General features: G+C 38.7%; 1 pseudogene; it reads right to left on the bottom strand.

The window, feature by feature from the left end:
- LOC118576205 overlaps positions 1 to 11,749 on the bottom strand; it is a 43,591-nt pseudogene extending 31,842 nt beyond the window's left edge.
- Between the last annotated feature and the right edge of the window lie 1,869 nt (positions 11,750 to 13,618).

Below are 13,618 nucleotides of genomic sequence, written 5' to 3'. Positions count from 1 at the left end.
TTATCCTTATATTACTTTGTTTTCTCTTTAGAGACTTAACTTAATTTATAAACTATTCATTTTTTGGTATAATGGTCTATATCCATTTTAATTTTTCTGTAAGTCTACACACATTTTAAACATATTTTGCCCTTTTAGAGGTTTTATATGTCTGGTCTTGGTTTTACTAAATATCTGAAGTGTTCTCTGATTATGTGAGACAAATCCTAATCTACTATGTCAGTTTCTAGTGCAGCTCAGCTTAGCACATGTCCCTGGAGCATGGTGCTGGTGGCTGGCTCCAGCTCATAGGCATTCTCTGTATGCTGAGCCTAAAGAGAGACTTAAGTCACCAGGAAGCCAAGGCAAGAAGCCATGTTTGACTCCATGTTTTGAACTTTTTTTTTTTTTTTTTTAGCTTTCTCAGGCCTTTTGTGAATATATGTGTCTGGACATTAGGCACCAGATGTAGACAGCTTTCTTGGGCCTCCAGCACTTGTTATTAATTATGAAGTCTTAGCTTATGAAATCAGACTTATTTCTAACTAGCTCTTATAACTTAAATTAACCCATTTCTATTAATCTACATGCTGTCTCTGCTCATTACCTCATCTCTCCATAATGCCCATGCTGCTTCCTATATATCTGGCTGGTAACTCTGCATTACTTCTTCCCAGAGTTCTGTCTCTGTCCTGAAGTTCTGCCAAACCTCCTACCTTGCTATTGACCATTCAACCTTTTATTGCACCAATCACAGCAATGTTTATTTCACACAGTGTACAGGAATATTCCAAAACAGCATGGCAGTTTGTTGTGGAATGTCTTTGTGTATACTGTGAATGTGCTGCTCCCATCGGCTAATAAATAAACTGCATTGGCCTATGGCAGGGCAGGATAGTGTTAGAGTACATTCAAACTGAAGATGAGATGAAGAAGGGTGGAGTCCATAGATATGCCAGCCCACCCTGAAAGGAACAACAAGATATCAGCAGAGCAATAAAGTCACGGCCACATGGCAACATACTGATTATAGGAATGGGTTAATTTAAGATGAAAGAGCTACCTAGCAAGGAGCTGAAGCCATAGGCCATACAGTTGGTAATTAGTACAAGCCTCTGAATGATTATTTTATAAGCCTCTGTGGGACCACAGGTGGGAGAGATTCATCCTAACTACTGGGCAAGGCAGGACCAGAGAAATTTCCCTCTACAGCAGTTGTAGCTGGAATCTGAAAGCTCACAATTTTAACTGCAAGCATGAAGCAAAGAGAATGAACTGGAAACAGGCTGAGGTTGAATTATTTCAAAGCCCTTACCCAGTAACATACTTCCACTGGCAAGGCAGAACCTCCCAAACCTCCCTAAACAGTACCACTACCTAGGAGTCAACTGTTCAAACATCTGATCCTATGGGGGAACATTCTTATTCAAGTGGCTATTCTGAGAGATAGGAAGTGCTCTGTGTGATAGCTACCCTGCTTGCTCAGTTTTCCAGAAGTCATTCTTAGACTCTGCTTCAAATTTTCGTCCTGCAACCAGTTCTACTGAAGCAATATTCTGGTGCATCAAAATCATCTAGAGTTTGCTTGAAATCAGCAAAGTGCATAGTTTGGGCAATATGCTAAGGAATCCAAACAAAAAGCTTCAGAAACTTACCAAGATTACCCTTAACATTCCACTTAATTAGCTCATAGTAGGAAATCAGTGAGTCTCACATCAGGACACTGACTAGCTTCATCTGAAACTTCTTAGCAGTGAAGGTTGTGACTCATAACCTTATCCTCCTCTGCACCTGGTACTTTCACTCCATGCATCTATTCTCAGTTCTGATTATCTGCCCAATTTTTCATTGCCTTGTCTTTTCTCATGACAACTCATTCTCTGGGCTAATAGATTTAGTGTCCCAGGTGGAAAAGTATTTACTTGAACATGAGTCCTGGAGAATGACTGTATATTTGCAATTTTAACCTGTGTGACAATCTGGGACAAAGATAAGAGCCATCCATGCAGGTGAGCCTTTTCTGATCAGCTCCCACTGCTTGGGGCTTTTGAGAATCTCAGTAGAGAGACCTATTACACTGAGATATTAATAAATAAACTTTAGAGAAATGTCTATGGCAAGGAATTGCATACTGTTCTTAGGAAAGATGCCATGGGACAAAGTCCCTGGACAAACAATTCTAATGACTTAACCAGAAGAAAGAACTTATGCATGGTTCTGGAAATGGGGTCAAGAGCTTCTATCTCTACAGTTCATAAATACTAGTTTACTAAGATTTTGCTAAAGGAAATATATACAATTGCCTGCTAAATACTTAACGCTTGCACCCACAGATTAGTGCTTCTCTTTGTCTTCATCAGAGAAACCTCTTTTTGAAATTGGTGATAGTTAATACAAAGATTCACAATGGGTAAAAGTGTTTAATATAAGTGTCTATGGTGTCCTTAGATCTATGCAAGACATCTGAAGCACCACCTCAAAGACTCAGGAAACATAGGTGTAACTAGAAAGTTTTCTCTCCGGTCCCACCAAACCCCAGCAGTCTGACCGCTCACTTATAAAATAAACACACAGGCACTTATATTATTTAAACTGTCCAGCCTAATGTCTCAAGCTTCTTGTTAAATATTCTTATATATTAAATTAACCCATTTCTATTAGTTTATAAGTTGCCACGTGGCTTGTGGCTTACTGGTACCTTACATCTCCCTTGTCATAGTGGCGGCTGGCAGTGTCTCTCTGCCTCAGCCTTCCACTTTCCCCAACCCTCTTCTCTGTTTGTCCCACCTATACTTTCTGCCTGGCTACTGGCCAATCAGTGTTTTATTTATTAACCAATCAGAACAACACATTTGACATACAGAACATCCCACAGCACATAGGAGCAAAGGCAGAAAGAATTTAAGAACCAGAGGTGGGGAATTCAGAGTACCAGTATCTTGCTGAGTATGGTGGTGCACACACACCTTTAATCCCAGTACTCTGAAGGCAGAGACAGGAGGAGCTCTGTGAATTTGAGGCCAGCCCACTCTACATAGAAAGTTCCAGGACAGGCAGAACTACATAAAGAGACCCTGTCTTAAAAAAAAAAAACAACAAAAAACTGGCTCCCTAAAGAATCAGTGTCTTCTACATATAACACTGTCATTGCTCCCATGAACTCATTGTACCTAAGGTTATTCACCACTCATCAAACATTCTTTTTTTAGCAGATGAAGGCTACAACTTGCCAAAATGTAAATAATAAGTGACCATAGGGAGTCCAGTCTCAATTGGTATACCTACAAGACAACTCCTACAAGCAAGGTTCAGGAAATACCGTGGAAAATTTGATAGAAAGATGATAAAAGTCAGAAAACCAAGAGGCCACTATGATATACTATCTTCTAGACTTGACAGGTGAGCTGCACCCATAAAAATCTCAACAATATCATTACCTGAACAATATCTGCCTAGTGCAGATAATGCTCTATATGCCAGTATATGTTTAGTACTTCACAAGGTACTATATGTCAGAACATGGTTCAAGAATGAAATTGTGTGAGAATTCTGAGTGCTCAATAGAAAACTCCAGGAAAATAAGGTAAGAATCTTATGTGCTACATGCCACAGGAAAATATAATGGAATTCAGCTGCTAACACACAAGCTACTACTTGGAAAGGTCAAGGACCTCTCCAAAGACTTAAGAAGTCTTGGTGATATTTTAATATATATATATTAGCTGGTTCCTAAATGATTTTCTTGCATGCTTCCAAGAACTCCTAACAGTCTATTTATCTAAAATGCCTGTCAAGATTTCAAGTAAAAAAAAAAAAAAACAAAAAACAAAACAAAACAAAACAAAAAACAAAAACAACTCCTGTCCCCTAGGTCAGGCAGATAGCTTTATTTCTTGTGCAGTTTTGGGTGAGACACTACTTTCTTATACAACCATACTAATAGAGCCCTAACTTCTTACCTAACCACATCTAGGAATGTAGATTGAGCACATAGATCCCCTTTTTTGATATACTAACCGGTCATTACCACTCAGTTGACCTCCTCTTTTACCACTCCCACTTGGGTTGTAAAAGAAAGTCTGATGGTCACTGCCTAAGGAAAATTCTTACCTACCTTTATGATCTAGTAAGAATTCAAGCCTGATGACCTTGCTATTGCTTGGGTTATAACTGAACACCTCAGAGACTTGAGAAGGCTTAGAATATAAAGAGATGGATAGGAAGAGAGGAGTGGAGAACTTGAGGATGGAGAACTGAGAGGGATAAAGAGGATTTTGACCAGAGAGAACTTGTGGATGAAATGGAAGCTGAGGAAGAGTCAGATGGGGAAACCCTAGCTGGGTAAGAAAGAGATGAGAAGGACCTAGATGAGGCTGAATTAAGATGAGAGAATGAAGATAGAACTTAAATGGAACAGTAGATTAAAGGTAGAGAGAAATCAGGAAAGAAGGGGGCTAGGCACGAGAACAGAACTGAACCTGTGTAGGTAGGATTTTATCTCAGAGGAATAAAGTAGATGGACAAAGAGCTTGGTGTACTTAGATTCATTTCCCGAAAATAATTCTTACCATTTGTAGTTTTCTATTCTGAAGCCCTGGGAAGTATAATATTAACTCTGGTCCTTTTAATATTATACAACAGCTATGACCTCAGATTCTTCAAAAACACAGTTCTTAGAATATGCTTTTGTGCCCTTCCCAGGTGGCTAGGAGTGAGTTTATTTGAGATAATCTGGTTATAGTTATATATTTATATGCCTCTATGGTAGCAGTTCTCTACCTTCTTAATTCTATGACCCTTTAATAAAGTTCTTCAGATTATGGTAAACTCTACCCATAAAATTATTTTGATGCTAAGAGTAAAAGTAGCAAAATTTTACTTCTGTTATTAATCATAAATATCTGATATACAATCCCCAAATGGATTGAAACCTACAGGTTGAGAACCACTGCTCTACAGAAAAACAATTTTTGTCATATATGGCTTGTCATTGTGATTGTACACTTTACTCATGTAATGCTTTTTAAATCTCAAAGTTTGAACTGTCTAATATTCTATATGAATTTCCAAACAGTCTTAATAAATAAAATCATGGAGCCAAATATAGGGTTGAAAGCCTTAGAGATCAGAGAAATAGTGAAAGCCACCAATCTTTTCTCTCAAGCTCTGCAACTACCAAAAGGTGAGTCACTTCCTGTCTACCCACGCTTTTATTGCCTTGCTGTTCTGCGCTCTCATTAGCTCTTAGCCCAGCTACTTCACTTCCTTTTTACTGCCTCTCTATACAGACCTCCAGGTCTCTATGGTTGGTACTGGTATTAAAGGCATGTGTCACCACCACACTTGGCTCTGATTCCTAGTGTAACCCTGAACACACAGAGAGACCCTGCCTGCCAAGTGATCCAATTAAGGGCATGTGCTAACAGTGCCTGACATTTGTGTTTACCTTAAAATGGTTTGCCATCTTCTTTATTCTCCAGGCAAACTTTATTTATTAACATATAAATAAAATATCACCTCATTTCAGCACAAATAAAATATCACCACATAATACTCTAAATAAAGTTGGCTGCTGCATATCACTTTAGTACACTTCATTTTCAAGCTCCAGTCTCCAAAGTCACAATACCTTTAGAGTGGTAAACACTACCACTAGTTGAAAAGCTATAGGCCATCAATGACTGCTCTGTGTGTGTGTGTGTGTGTGTGTGTGTGTGTGTGTGAGAGAGAGAGAGAGAGAGAGAGAGAGAGAGAGAGAGAGAGAGAGAGAATCAATTTTCTTCAGGGATGAACTCATTGATAAGTCATTCAATTCTAAGAGTCTGTCTTAAAAACATGTACATATATGGCCAACACTAGATAGATTCAGTAGTTTGTATATGTGTGGTTATATATGTAACAATAGAAATATAGAAGAGATCATGAATTCAAAAGAAGATGCAAAAGACACAGGAGGAGTTGGAAAGAGGAGAAGAAGGAGTAGAAATGATGTGAATACATTCTACTCATACCCCAAGGGCATTTGCTCAGCTATGTTCATATCAGCATTGTTTATAATAGCCAGAATCTGGAAACAACCTACACATCCTTCAACTGAACAATGGATAAAGAAAATATGGTACATATACACAATGGAGTACTACTCAGCAGAGAAAAACAATGACATCATGAGGTTTGCAGGCAAATGGATTGATCTAGAAAAAAACCATCCTGAGTGAGGTAACCCAGACTCAGAAGGACAAACATGGGATGTACTCACTCATAGGAGGATACCAGATGTAAAACAAAGATGACTAGACTGCTATACAACTCCAGGGAAGCTACCTAGAAAATGGGACCCTAGGAAAGACACGGGGATCACCCAATGACAGACAAATGGATGAGATCTGCATGAACAACCTGGACGAGAGTGGGAGTAATGAAGGGCAAGATTTGAGAGAAAGAAAGCTTAGGGGAGCAGGATATCCCAGCTGGATCAAGAACAGAAAGGGAGAACAAGGAATAACAGACCATGATAAATGAAGACCACATGAGAACAGGAATAGGCAGAGTACTGGAGAGGTCCCCAGAAATCCACAATGATACATCCTCTGTAGATTATTGGCAATGGTCAAGAGAAAGCCTGATCTGACCTAGTCTGGTGATCAGATGACTAAACACCCTAAACGGTGGTGCTGGAACTCTCATCCAATAACTGATGGAAGTGGATGTAGAGATCCTCAGCCAGGCCCCAGGTGGAGCTCCAGGAGTCCAACTGGCGATAAAGAGGAGAGACTGCAAGAGCGTGAATTGTTGAATCCAAGATTGCAAAAAGCACAGGGACAAATAACCAATCGAAGCACATGAATTATTAACCAAAGGCTGTGGAGCCCCCAGCTTGATCAGGCTCTCTGGAAAAGTGAGACAATTGATTAGCTTGAACTGTTTGGGAGGCACCCAGGCTGTGGGACTGGGACCTGTCCTTAGTACATGAGCTGGCTGTTTGGAACCTTGAGCTTACACAGGGACACTTTCCTCAGCCTGGAAGGAGGGGAACTGGACCTGCCTGTACTGAATCCACCAGTTTTAAATGAATCCCCAGGGGAGTCTTGGCCCTGGAGGATACGGGAATAGAGGGGAGGGAACGTGGAGAAGATGTGGGTGGGACCAGGAGGGGGGAGGACAGGGGATCCCATGGCTGATGTGTAAAATTAAAACATAATAATAATAATAAATTTAAAAAATTAAAAGAAAAAAATCAAAATTAAACTTCATTGAATTCTACAACCCAAACCAAAATGAACAGAGGATTGAGTTCGCCTGTTGGGAAATAGTTAGTCAACATCTACTATAGATGACAATTTATATAAATGCAATCATGATGTATGAAAAAATCCTGACCTAGAAAAAAAGCTAATATATTTCAAATTCTTATAACTCACATTGTCCTTAAATAAGACAGCCTTATCTTCTCAGTATAACACCTGTTTTATTTGCACATCTATTACTTTATGCATTTGCTTTATAGCATTTGGTATAGTTTCATAGTGAACTGCGATTTTATTAAGTTGTGATTTTTCACCTTTCTCATAGTTACAATAAACTACCACAGAACAAGTTGCAAATTAAGTGGTTTTTTTCTCAAAATAATATTGGGAGATTCCATAGAGTGCTTGGACTCCCACAAAAGAATTTTTTCAAAATAATTTTTTCTCCTGTGTGAAATAAGAGGTAATAGGCTAGTTAAGACTATTTGCACTGTAAATTTTACAAGAATAAAGTGAATTTAGTTTTCTCTCAGCAACATAGACATGAGTGAATAAATACGATTTTTAGATATGAATGGTTTCTGATAAGATAGTGTATTTGAACACTTGATCCCTAGCTAGTGGCACTGTTGTTAGTGCTAGACCTTTGAGAAGGTGGGGATTGACAGGAATAAATGATTTGATGGGGACAGAACTTCTGGGGACAGCACTGTCCCTGCTCCCACTTCAGCTCCTTCTGTTTCAAGATTAATTCTGTGAAGTGATAAGTGCTCCCCCTCAACCTCTGTTTGTCACAAGTCCTTTCCTTCACCTTGTCTTCCCAACATGTTGAATTGTATCTTTCAAATATCAATGAGAATTGGGGGTCATTAGAGGCATTGGAAGGAGGGAAGGATACAAGGAAAGTGATGTAATTATAATTCAATTAAAATATTAAAAAGATGTCCTTATTGCCCATAACCACTTCGTCTCAGTTATTTGACTTCTACAAGTATAAAACCAACTAATACATAGGTGCCCCAGAAGCTGTGTGGAATTTCTAATTAGCTAATTTCTCATGGTATAATATTATCACTTATAATTACAACTATTGTTTTAGCATGCTGGAAGTCCAGCACCAGCAATAAAAATAGAAGCTGAGCATGATGGTGCACTCTTTTAATCCCAACACTCAGGAGGCAGGTAGATCTCTCTGAGTTCAATGCCAGCCTCATCATCATACAAGTTCCAGGACAGCCTGGGCTACATGAACAGACCATGTCTCAAAAAATAAACAGGCAAAAAACAAAAACAAAACAAAAAGCCAAACAAAGTAGATAGACTTTAAAATAATTCCTATGGGACTTATTTCTTTTCTTTTTTCTTTCTTTCTTTCTTTCTTTCTTTTTTTTTTTTTTTTTTTTTTGGTTTTTCGAGACAGGGTTTCTCTGTAGCTTTGGAGCCTGTCCTGGACTAGCTCTGTAGACCAGGCTAGCCTCAAACTCACAGAGATCCACCTCCTCTGCCTCCTGAGTGCTGGGATTACAGGTGTGCACCACCACCACCACACGGCTACTTATTTCTTAAAAGATACTGTTTTATTTACTTTATGAAATCTACATGGTTAGTAAAAGTGGTTGTTATATAATGAAGACAGTTTTGCAAACATGAAGAAAGGGGATAGAACTATAGTGGTGTCTAAGAATTTCATGTGTAAACTTATTAACATCCTGAGAAAATGGAATCAATTATTTTAAAAATATTAAAAATTTCTCTGCCTCTAAATTTCCTCACTTTTTATTCTGTTATTTTGACTTTCCTTTAAAAATATAAATTTTTTTCTTCTGGATTGGGGTCCAGTTGCATTTTTTTTTTTCATCTAGCAGCTGGTCTGTAGATAGAGGGGGCAGGGAGCTAGAAGTATCTATGAGATAGAAGCTTCTGGTTTGTAATCTGAGTCCAAGGCCCTGAATTCATCCACACCCCAAAAGACAGGCAGTAGTCAGAAGTTGCATGCTCATCATTTTATTGGTGGAGGGAAGATAAAGAAAGCTATAATTATATTACATCATAGTCTTCTAAGGACATTGTCTTCTTAGCTTATGATGTTTTTTTATTCACTTTCTGAAAGAAACAGAAAAAAAGGTTATAGGGAAAGTGTGACAAAGAAGTTTCTAATCTTTTGTTGGTGAATGAGATAGATGACAACGCATCTCCTCCTCTTTATCTACTGTTTTCTGTCTTTGTGTTCTGATTTATTTGTGTTCACTTTAGCTTTGCACCCAACACATTATTTGCCCTCAGCTGTTACATGTGAAATGAAGAAAGAGTAGGGTTTTGTTTTGGTTTGGTTTGGTTTGTTTTGCAAAATTGAAAGTATTGGTTGAAAGTATCCTAGGATTAATTTACAAAGCTTCTCTGTAAAATATGTCCTGTAATAGTAATACATTGATAACATCTAAAATGTCTGGTAACAAGGTGAGAGACAGCATGGCAGTACCACACATATAACACTATGCAACCTCAAAAAGCAAAACAAATCTAAAAAAGCAATGTTGAAAACAAGAGCAAATAACACAGAAGACACATATGTGTATATGTGTGTGTGTATATGTGCATATATATATAAAATTGTATATATGTATATATATTCAAATATATAGTTGAAGTGATATGGAAATTTCTCAAGAGTTACATTATTATATGCATCTATAACATACAGAGTTCAATATAAATGTATCACTAATGAAAAGTGATTATCCATATTTATGTAAAATCAAGTATTTAAAATGTTTTCCAATTGAATTAAAGATAGTAGCTGTTGGGAAAAAGGAAGTAGGAAAACACAACATGCTTTAAGATTGATATTTCTCTTTTGTGTGTTGAGTTCAGAGACTAACTCCCAAGGTTGTCCTCTGAACTTCACAAAACAAGCCCTGGAACATGCACACCCATTCTCTATACTCAAACAAGCATACACCTACAGGCACATAAGCATATATACACAGAAACACAGATGAGCTGCTGTTGTGTCTCAGCATGGAGGCAGACAACTTTAGAGAGAACACTGATACACATTGGGTGCAATGCTTGCCTTTTTTTAATTATTTTTTTTTTTTTGAGCAGAGGATCGAACCCAGGGCATTGTGCTTGCTAGGCGAGCGCTTGACCACTGAGCTAAATGCCCAACCACATGCTTCTTGAATTAAGAATTATCATGAAGAGGTTTTAAGAACTGAGTCCCTCCTATCCCTCCTACCATAGGATAACTGAATATTAATAAATGAAATGAGATCCTAGTCTCTCCATATACTTTCAAAACATGGTCAAAGTTTAAGGAATTATAAATTTATTTTTTCTAAAAATATTGAAATTTAGGAGTTTCACGGAAACATTGAAAAAGAACTCACACCTGACAGTGCTTTCTTGGTTACTGGTGACACTGGCCTTGGGAAGATCCCTAAGCTGCGGTTACCTGCCATTTCGTTGCAGCTGTTGTTCCTGCTGCTGCGGAAACCTATGAAGCTGCTGTGACTCTTGTTGAGGCAGCTGCATCTGAGACTGTTGTGTCTGCTGCTGCAACTGAAGCATTTGTGGTGGCTGCAGCAGGGGACGCGTTTGTGGCAGCTGCAGTTTCTGACATTCTTGTGGCCTTTCCTGTGACTGCTGAAGCCCTCCTTTAGCCTGTGGTGCTTCTATAGGAAGGTCACGGTTTGTGCCATCAACAGGGGATCCTTGGGAGAATCCTGAAAAGGATTGTCTCTGTTATTGTTGGTAACCACAACTTCTGTGTGTGTACAGAGTAAGACTAAATGAGCTGAGTGGTGAGAGGCTAACAACGTTCTCAAAGACTGTAATCTTTTCTCTAAAGTGCCCCTCAATTTCTAATGTCCACATTCACCACTGTGTTGTCCCGAGGAATGCCTTTAAATCTGAAAAACAATGGCACAGACCATCTTCTCTTGCCATATGCTATGAAGCCTTAAGGTTTTGGAGAAGAAAATTGCTATAGGATGTCTCCACAGACAAGGGAGCCATCAAGACTTTGGAAATTAAAATTAATGGTTTAACTCTTTCCCAGAAACAGTCCTCATATATGCTTTTCTCCTTCATTTGTCCTGTATCCACTATGTATGTAACAAGGGATCTCTCACATGCTGTCTCTTTTGTCATGCTGTAGCTTAGTCACACAATTTTCCCAGACTCCAATACACTTTTAGCAGCCCGGAGAGTTGTTTCTGTAAGAGCAAATCTCACCTTTTCATCTGGCCTGTTGAAATATTAGTTTCAATTGTACGACTTTTTGAAATAAAAGCCTGCAGGGTCTTGAGATGGTATAAGGACTCAAGTGGTCTTTACTTTGACCTGAAAACTCTACAATCATGTTTTGTTTCACTTTTTAGTTCTCTTGCCCCTCCTCTGTTTGTATGGTCCCCTGTACCCCACACGGAATCACAGGCCTCATACCCATAATACATACCTTCATCTGGGCCCTGAGCGGAGCTGAGAGCCAACAAAGCCACTGTGAGCAGGACCACCAGCATCTTGGAGGAGGCTCTGGAGTTGCTCCCAAGTGTGTGCTGGGAAAGCAATGCCACTGTCTCTATAAGTAGTAGTGGAACAATAACATCTTTGAACCCCAACTGGGTGACCTTGTTCCTGATCAAACAGGATGCATTGTGTCCCTGACTCTCCTCTTTGACATTTTAGCTCAACAGGATGTGTTGGGGAGTGGAACTTTGGCAGGATTTTGAGGGAACGATATCACACAATCAATCTAGATATTAGAATTTTGCCATCCCTATGTGAATTTCATTCTATTTAGCAGATTGTGAACATACCCATTCACTGAATGGAGCTAAGTGGCAAGTTTTTGTACACATGTTTATATCTGTTGCAATTAATCCTTTAGCCAACTTTAAGATGGTTCATATTTGGTGATAATATTATCACTCAAAGTCCAGAAGTTACACTTTATATATCCCATGTATATAATATTCAACTATGGTTTTTGTGATATAGAAGACATATCTCCTTGGCTCTGTGATTGGTTATAAAACTATATTTGCTACCTCATCCTACTGTGTCCCAGAAGATTGCCTAGGATTCTACACATAGTTCCTAATAATGGAAGACTTGGTATTGAAGGAATGTATGGTCTAAAACACTCTGGTTGCATTAGTATTCTTTTAAGTTATTCAAACCAACACAGTTACAGAATCCACTATAAGATTCTGCAGCACAGAAATATAGATTCAAATTTTCTTGATAATACATGCTATAGGCTATTTCATGTCTCTCAGCCATCTGGTACCTTTCCTTTTTCTAGAATGTTTCTGGAGTTAGGGCCTTTCATCTTTGAGGAAATTATTTTGCTTGTTTGCTAATTGCTAACATTGAATACTGATTAGCCCTGGTTATACAGTTGACTAAGGTAGCAAGCACATCACCTCACACAGAATCTTGGTTTGTACCATGTCACATATATGTCATTTATAATCAGATATGATTTTATTCTTGAGCTGACCTGAAATAGAGGGAAGTATCTCTTCAGTACCCTTATACTCTTTCATCCCTACTCTCTACTGGTTTGTTATAGATGACATTTCTGATCCATTATCCCCTTGTTCCTTTATCATGTCCATTTGGGGTATGTGCACTTCTTGCTGTCTTTCAGCTAATTACTTAATTATATTTAGTGGTTAAATCTCTGGCAACTATCTCATTCTCTTCATCAAAAATCTAAATTGGGTTCTTGTAGATGTAACTGTCTTTTTAAATAAGAAACACAGACCCAATGGCAGAGTTAAAAGCCAAGAGGTCATAGCAATAGTTAAGAGCTATAAACCTTACCCTTCACTGCTTCTCTGTCTTTTCTCTCCACAAGAGAGCTACTTCCTGTGTCCTGTCTTTTATATAGATTTTCTGTTCTGTCTTCGCATTGGTTGTAAACCCAACCACATGACCTCCTCATCACTGCCTGTATGTACAGCCCTCCAGGTCTTCTATGGTTGGTATTGAGATTAAAGTTGTGTGTCTGCCATGCTGGCTGTATCCTTGAACACACAGAGATCTGCCTAGCTCTGCCTCCCAAGTGCTGGGATTAAAGCCCAGCTTCTGCTATGGCTCTTGCCTCTTGGCTTTCAACTCTGTAACTGGCTCTGTGTTTCTTATTTAACAAGACAGTTACATCTACATTTGGTGCCCTATCATTTCACATTTACATGGGATTTTTATTATTTTAACTTTTCTGCAGGGCTGATGTTAATTTGCTGACAGTTTGGCAAGAGGTAAGACAAGGTAGGCCATGTCACTAGAAATCCTGTCAGCACCATCACCAACTCTTGACAATGAGACCTGCCCCAGGCACATTAGTATCTTTTCAGCCCCTTTGTGCAGGGGTGTTAGATTAG

The sequence above is a fragment of the Onychomys torridus genome, unplaced genomic scaffold (genome assembly GCF_903995425.1).
Source record: "Onychomys torridus unplaced genomic scaffold, mOncTor1.1, whole genome shotgun sequence".
NCBI classification, from domain to species: domain Eukaryota; kingdom Metazoa; phylum Chordata; class Mammalia; order Rodentia; family Cricetidae; genus Onychomys; species Onychomys torridus.
This window is presented reverse-complemented; position numbering and strand designations above follow the sequence as displayed.